Source organism: Rhipicephalus sanguineus, chromosome 9, assembly GCF_013339695.2.
Source record: "Rhipicephalus sanguineus isolate Rsan-2018 chromosome 9, BIME_Rsan_1.4, whole genome shotgun sequence".
NCBI lineage: Eukaryota > Metazoa > Arthropoda > Arachnida > Ixodida > Ixodidae > Rhipicephalus > Rhipicephalus sanguineus.
Window position 1 is genome coordinate 12156514 of NC_051184.2, and position 8547 is coordinate 12165060.

General features: G+C 44.3%; 1 long non-coding RNA gene across 1 annotated transcript; it reads right to left on the minus strand.

Moving 5' to 3' along the window:
* Positions 1–6301: 6301 nt before the first annotated feature.
* Positions 6302–6736, minus strand: LOC125759741 (uncharacterized). The gene is made up of 2 exons (XR_007417376.1): positions 6596–6736; positions 6302–6402 (listed from the first exon to the last, which is right to left on the minus strand). It is a non-coding gene; the product is annotated as an uncharacterized LOC125759741 (long non-coding RNA).
* Between the last annotated feature and the right edge of the window lie 1811 nt (positions 6737–8547).

The following is an 8547-nucleotide window of genomic DNA, read 5'->3' on the forward strand; positions in this document are numbered from 1 at the left end:
ATATTTATGTAACTTTTCAGTAAATAGATACGATCGGGCTACGTTCAAGAACACACGGACAATGAAAATTTCTGGCAATTTAAAAAAAAAAACTTATTTTTGGTATTTCTTAAACTTTGTCCACTTGTTCTCCTCCACATCAGCCTTCAGAATCATTCAAAACACATTGCATAATTTGGTTGCACTAATAGTTACGGCCCCTCGAATGAAACCCTTAGGCAATTGGGAACTGTAGATCCGACTTCTTAATAATAATATCTGGGGTTTAATGTCCCAAAACAACGATATGATTATGAGAGACGCCGTATGTACGGCTCCGGAAATTTCGACCACCTGGGGTTCTTTAATGTGCACCTAAATCTGAGCACACGGGCCTCAAACATTTTCACCTCCATCGAAAATGCAGCCGCCGCGGCCGGGATTCGATCCCGCGACCATCGGGTCAGCAGTCGAGCGCCATAACCACTAGACCACCGTGGAAAATTCCTATATATACAGGACCCATACATATGATGTTATTGGATACAGGTCGTATAGGGGATACGGCTTTATAGGTGATACAGGTTTATAGGTGATACAGGTTTATAGGTGATATAGGTCGTATAGGTGATACAGGTATGTTGATTATATGGGTGTTACAGGTGATATGGGTAACATGGGCCGAATCAGCGATTTGGGTCACAAATGACGTGCAGCAAAGGAACATATTGATAAAGACATACCAGTTTACGAAGCGTGTAATAAAAGCAAATATATACAGCAATTCAAGCTGTAATGATATCTCGCAGCAGTCTAATTATAAGAATGTTAAGAGTTCACTGTTGCACTTACATATATACTTGAAGAAAAACGATGAGGCAAGAATATTTGGTAACTGATTATTTATTTAAATCTTTAAGCATCTCCGCAATAAAACGGCACCATACACGCACATGCACAGTGATGCAGATGCTGTGATTTCTTCATTGTGTAAGCTGCAGCGGACCTTCGGTGTTCTGTAAAGTGTTCAAGTCAAAATGGAAAACACAGATCTGTTGACATCTATATTTATTTTTACGAAAACTCCAATAGGGACGAATGCCATCATTTAGTTGGCGTAGCGCCTGTTTTCCGAATAACCAGGGCAAGGCCTGCCTGTAAGAAATACAAAAAAGAGAGAAAATCTTGTCATAAAAAATAAAATAGCTAGAAGAGGACAGTTTAATAATGTAAACCACAATAGCTACGTAGTTGCATACTGATACAACATCCAACGCACAATACCTTTTTTTTTCAGTTTTCATGACTTTCGAGTAGAACGTACGAAGGCAGTGAAAATGATAAACTTACCTTCAAAGATAATCAACAGAGGCGCGTTGTTTGGAGATCCAGCAAATACAGAAAATGTTGATGGCACATCATGGTGACGGCATCTGTCTCTGCAGCTTTGCAGAAGGGAAGCTGCGATGGAGTCTTGCATGTAGGCTGAGCTGTCCATTTTTCCGCAGGAAAGTTGCGATGCTGGGTCTGGTGAACAACCGTTCCGCCGAAACAAACTTCCATGTACGGCCACAATTGCAGCACATGAGCGAAGTATGTTCTTCACTCTTTCGCTGATAGCCTGTGCACATCGCGGTACTCGATGTCCACGAAATCAGAGCAAGAGAGATCGCAAGTGACGAACACGATCCGCACTCGTGACGCTGGTGAGCAATTCTGAAGAAGAAAGTGCGGCGCGGAGGGATACACAACAAGAACTAAAGTGACCGTCAGAAATTTACACTGGTGTAACCGCCAATAAATTCTGCGAAGCTTATTTGTGAACTATCAAGTTTTCATGGCGCAATATTAGCACCCTATAAAATACAAATTGATCTTTTCTCGCGTTATTTTCTTGATCGCAACAGTAGACGGGCCTCCTTGCACCTGTGCAGCGAAAGTATGCGACATGCGTTCTCAGAATTCTTCCCCCCTCATGGTCTCGCCACGTGCAAAGACTACCGCCCGCGACTTACCAGACAGGCGAGTTTCGGAACAATAGGGCGCGCCTTTTCACCCCAAGGGGGAGAGCAGCTTAAAAATGCACGACCGTTGAAAGACGCGTTCGTCGCATCCGCATTCTTTTCGCGTAAGCCGGCTACCACGACGTGTTTTATCCCCATTTTTATCGTACTTCTCATGAATAAATAGTAATAAAATAATAATAATAAAGACACTGCCTGTCAAAGCATTGAATACACATTCCGATAAACATTGAATCAAGGGTATTTTTGCTAATTTTGGAAGGCAGCATTTTAGCGCATCATTGAAGCAAATGCACGTGTCGCACTCGACCGCGACACGATCCGTCTACACAGTTCAGAAACACGTGCGCCGCACAGTCAGTGCCTGAAAGCATATGCTTGCATGCAGTTTTATGTAATACAATGCTGCTCCACTGAGTGCTGTAACTGTATCCTCAAGTTTGGTTTATGCCTAATTCAGGACCCTTGTTAACGAACGTGTCTTACAGAAAAATGGAAAAATATGCGTAAGAGAAAACTGCAGCCAATAGTGGTGCTGGCCATATGACGCACGCACGCACGCACGCACGCACGCACGCGCACACACACACACACACACACACACACACACACACACACACACACACACACACACACACACACACACACACACAATAAGTTTTGTGAATGGGCCTTTTTCATGAGGGTATAGTCTGCGCATGCGCGTCGACGGTGACGACACGCGCGCCATGTTTTTTGAGGGTCACAGCGTGGCGACAGGAGCGAACTGAGCGCCACCTAGAGTGGAAGATTTGCAAATTTTTCCGAAAAATACTGGGCCTCCGAGAATGTCTACCGGCACGCAGCGGTCAACGTCGGAGGCTATGGACCCCCAGTTTCGATTTCAGCGATCTCCACTAGAGGCGCTGTTCAGACCTGAAAAAGAATCTAATGTAGGTGTCAACATCCCTCATTGAGAGCGCTCGATACTAGGTCAATTAAATGTGTAGTGACCGTGGGTCAATTAAAACTTTCTTAATGTATGTCAATTAAAAATAAAATGAGTGAGAGTCAACCGAATATTTCAAACCTAATGTCAATTCAATGTTTATTGAGGGCACTCATTAGAAGCTGCCGTTTAATTGACCAGCTATTGAGTCAAAAAGGCCTCGGTTCGGGGTCAATTGACACGCAAAGTGCATTTTTGTAAGGGGTGCGCGTGCAAAAAGATGTTGTAAGAGGTGTAGATGAAAGCGGATGATTATGTGCTGCACTGCCACTTGTCAACATAAAAAAAAAGCCAGCTGGTTCGAGAGCTAGACTGAGATGAAAGGGAATTTGAAAGATAACATTGAGAATTAAGTGCTGTCCTGCCACTTATAAAGATAAAAAGGCGAACTATTGATCAGGAAGAGATTGTGAGAGGTTTGAATGAGAGTGGATGAAAAAAAACAACTCCTGTGTTGATCCTATATGCCGCCATATAGGTCCTGGAAGGCCCTATTTGTATCCTATAACCGCCATATGGGTCCTCTGTAGGTCCTACTTGCGTCCTATATACCATCATATGGGTCCTGTTTAGGTCCCATTTGGATCCTGTTTGGATCCTATATACCCCCACACGGTCCTATACAATTCCTATATTTAGTCCTGTAAGTCCTGTATAAAACCATACGGATCCTGTATGAAACCATATAGGTTTTTTCAGTAGGGGAGGCTTAGATCCGACTTCTTGCCCAGCAAGTGTATAAAACGCAGGCAGAATTGAGTTTCTTCTTCTTAAAAGGCCAGCAGTACCGAACAAGGTGTCGCCGGCACTGAAGACGTTAATTTTGAAATTATTTGGTCACTGCAGCGGCCACGAGCGCGGGGCTACCGAGCAGGCGCGCGCGCACCCGAGATGCTTGTTGGCGCACTGAGAGCTCGTTTTCGCGTCCTCAGACCGATTGAGTTCGAAACAGCAACACCTCTCGGGTGACTTGAACGCACGTGCACTCGAGCTTTGCTATTCTATCCGCCCTCTGTTCGCATCGCAGCTAGGCGCTGATAACACGACGGAGATGGAAGCAAGATGAAAACTCTACAAGGGCGCTATATATGAGCGCTCGCTTCGCGCACGCTGCTGCCAGAGAAACTGCGCTGCGCCAGTTGCGATCAGTGGAAAGCATGAACGTGGCGCTCCAGTGGCAAAGCAAAATATGGAATGTCAAAGGAAAGAAAAGCAAAACTATCGGTAACCGGATGCGTTTGCCTATCTTAGATGTCGGCAGCAGACGGCCTGAACTGGCCGCGCGTTCGGTCCGCTGTTCACACTTCATTCGGCGCGGATAGGGCTTGCGCTTTCGCAGAGTTACCGACATATACATCAATGCTTTGAAGGAACGTTATTCAACACCCGAAAGATCAGTGACTCTCAGTGAGACGGACTACTTGTGCTACGCGTGCTTTTGCTACCACTTCAATGAAAGATCTTCACGGAACGCGCAGTTGAACGATGAGGTTCATGCCCCCTGATGAAGAAATCGACGTCATTAACCAGATCACTGCGACTACCGGCGTGTCCTCTTTGAAACCTCCTGGCGCGGTGAGAAGTCGCTACAGGCCAGCCTACATTGAAAACAAACTGAGGTGCAGAAGGTGGTAGCCGACAATGTTCGCTGCAAGATACGGCGGGCGTAAAGTTAAGGTTATGCATCGGGAAATTCACCCAAAGGAAAGTGCTGGCTCATGAAGCGCGCATTGGACCGAAAGCTTTCAGCAAGTTCATGCAGCATTGCTGGGGAAAAACAGCGCAATAACGGACGAGGACGCAGGAACACAGTAGACTGCACGTGCGCTGAACTTACAACTTACTTAGGTGCAATAAAGATGTCAGTTGTAAGTTCAGCGCTCGTCCAGTCTACTGTGCTCCTGCGTCCTCGTCCTTTATTGCGCTGTTTTTCCCCAGCTAAGCATGTACCAACTCGCCAAAATCAAAGTCTCGTTCATGCAGCAACGACGGCACCCCAGGAACGCAGTCAACTCTTCACTGTCCTGCCATCCACACTAGCGAAAAATTAGATTAAGAAGCTTATTTCTTAAGGGGACACTAGAGAGCAAAACGATTTTTCTCATATTAGTAAAGTACACTGTAAACCACTTTGCACCCTTAAGGGTGTTTCAAGCAAGCAAAACACCCTTTTCCCTAACCAAATTTGCAAAAATTAGGGTGTAAGGGTGCTTTCCTTCCCCAAAACAGCCTTTAGGGGGTAATGCTCTAACTAAACACCCTTTAGGAGTTAAGGGTGTTAAGTGTTATCGAAACACCCATGGCGCATACCACAGCGTGCCAGATGATAACTGGGACTCGCTGATTAAAATGTCGTTGGATCTTAGGCGAGTTTAGATTAAAAGATGTCTCTTTTAGTGCTATCTACAAGCGTACCATAAATTTACGCCTATTCTCCTAATGTTTAATGTTCATTTATACGGAACAGAAATATCTCCACCGGCACTGAACGGCGGCTTAAGATACTATGGCTATATATACCAGATGGTCAGTGTAAGGCTGTGTAGCACGAGCGCTCAGTCCATGTGGTATTTTACAATACGCTTTGTTGTGTGTGCCGCTGTGTGGCGCGTGCGCACACCTTCTATGCTGATGTCATCTATAATTGCATGTTCCCTGACTGGTAGATTTTTTTTCAAAATTTTCAATGATAAGGGTGTTTAGGCCATTGGAAACACCCTATGGTATGGGTGCCCTACTGAAAATTCCTATATATACAGGACCCATACATATGATGTTATTGGATACAGGTCGTATAGGGGATATGGCTTTATAGGTGATACAGGTTTATAGGTGATACAGGTTTATAGGTGATATAGGTTGTATAGGTGATATAGGTCGTATAGGTGATACAGGTAGGTTGATTATATGGGTGTTACAGGTGATATGGGCAACATGGGCCGAATCAGCGATTTGGGTCACAAATGACGTGCAGCAAAGGAACATATTGATAAAGACATGCCAGTTTATGAAGCGTGTAATAAAAGCAAATATATACAGCAATTCAAGCTGTAATAATATCTCGCAGCAGTCTAATTATAAGAATGTAAGAATTCACTGTTGCACTTACATATATACTTGAAGAAAAACGATAAGGCAAGAATATTTGGTAACTGATTATTTATTTAAATCTTTAAGCATCTCCGCAATAAAACGGCACCATACACGCACATGCACAGTGATGCAGATGCTGTGATTTCTTCATTGTGTAAGCTGCAGCGGACCTTCGGTGTTCTGTAAAGTGTTCAAGTCAAAATGGAAAACACAGATATGTTAACATCTATATTTATTTTTACGAAAACTCCAATTGGGACGAATGCCATCATTTAGTTGGCGTAGCGCCTGTTTCCGAATAACCAGGGCAAGGCCTGCCTGTAAGAAATACAAAAAAAGAGAGAAAATCTTGTCATAAAAAATAAAATAGCTAGAAGAGGACGGTTTAATAATGTAAACCACAATAGTTACGTAGTTGCATACTGATACAACATCCAACGCACAATACTTTTTTTCAGTTTTCATGACTTTCGAGTAGAACGTACGAAGGCAGTGAAAATGATAAACTTACCTTCAAAGATAATCAACAGAGGCGCGTTGTTTGGAGATCCAGCAAATACAGAAAATGTTGATGGCACATCATGGTGACGGTATCTGTCTCTGCAGCTTTGCAGAAGGGAAGCTGCGATGGAGTCTTGCATGTAGGCTGAGGTGTCCATTTTTCCGCAGGAAAGTTGCGATGCTGGGTCTGGTGAACAACCGTTCCGCCGAAACAAACTTCCATGTACGGCCACAATTGCAGCACATGAGCGAAGTAGCTTCTTCACACTTTCGCTGATAGCCTGTGTAAATCGCGGTACTCGCTGTCCACGAAATCAGAGCAAGAGAGATCGCAAGTGGCGAACACGATCCACACTCGCGGCGCTGGTGAGCAATTCTGAAGAAGAAAGTGCGGCGCGGAGGGATACACAACAAGAGCTAGAGTGACCGTCAGAAATTTACAAGGGTGTAACTCCCAATAAATTCTGCGAAGCTTATTTGTGAACTAAATTTCAAGTATTCATGGCGCAATATTAGCACCCTATAAAATACAGATTGATCTTTTCCCGCGTTATTTTCTTGATCGCAACAGTAGACGGGCCTCCTTGCACCTGTGCAGCGAAAGTTTGCGACATGCGTTCTCAGAATTCTTCCCCCCTCATGGTCTCGCCACGTGCAATGACTACCGCCCGCGACCTACCAGACAGGCGAGTTTCGGAACAATAGGGCGCACCTTTTCCCTCCACGGGGGAGAGCAGCTTTAAAATGCACGGCCGTTGAAAGACGCGTTCGTCGAATCCGCATTCTTTTCGCTTAAAGCGGCTACCACGACGCGTTTTATCCCCATTTTTATCGTACTTCTCATGAATAAATAGTAATAAAATAATAATAATAAAGACACTGCCTGTCAAAGCATTGAATACACATTCCGATAAACATTGAATCAAGGGTATTTTTGCTAATTTAGGAAGGCAGCATTTTAGCGCATCATTGAAGCAAATGCACGTGTCGCACTTGACCGCGACACGATCCGTCTACGCAGTTCAGAAACACGTGCGCCGCACAGTCAGTGCCTGAAAGCATATGCTTGCATGCAGTTTTATGTAATACAATGCTGCTCCACTGAGTGCTGTAACTGTATCCTCATGTTTGGTTTATGCCTAATTCAGGACCCTTATTAACGAACGTGTCTTACAGAAAAATGGAAAAATATGCGTAAGAGAAAACTGTAGCCAATAGTGGCGCTGGCGATATGAGACACACACACACACACACACACACACACACACACACACACACACACACACACGCGCGCGCGCGCGCACACACACACACACACACACACACACACACACACGCGCGCGCGCGCGCGCGCGCGCACACACACACACACACACACACACACAATAAGTTTTGTGAATTCTACCCCAGAAGCTAATGTAGGTGTCAACATCCCTCATTGAGAGCGCTCAATACTAGGTCAATTAAATGTGTAGTGACCGTGGGTCAATTAAAACTTTCTTAATGTATGTCAATTAAAAATAAAATGAGTGAGAGTCAACTGAATATTTCAAATCTAATGTCAATTCAATGTTTATTGAGGGCACTCATTAGAAGCTGCCGTTTAATTGACCAGCTATTGAGTCAAAAAGGCCTCGGTTCGGGGTCAATTGACACGCAAAGTGCATTTTTGTAAGGGGTGCGCGTGCAAAAAGATGTTGTAAGAGGTGTAGATGAAAGCGGATGATTATGTGCTGCACTGCCACTTGTCAAGATAAAAAAAAGCCAGCTGGTTCGAGAGCTAGATTGAGATGAAAGGGAATTTGAAAGATAACATTGAGAATTAAGTGCTGTCCTGCCACTTATAAAAATAAAAAGGCGAACTATCGATCAGGAAGAGATTGTGAGAGGTTTGAATGAGAGCGGATGAAAGAAAACAACTCCTGCGTTGATCCTATATGCCGCCATATAGGTCTGGGCGGC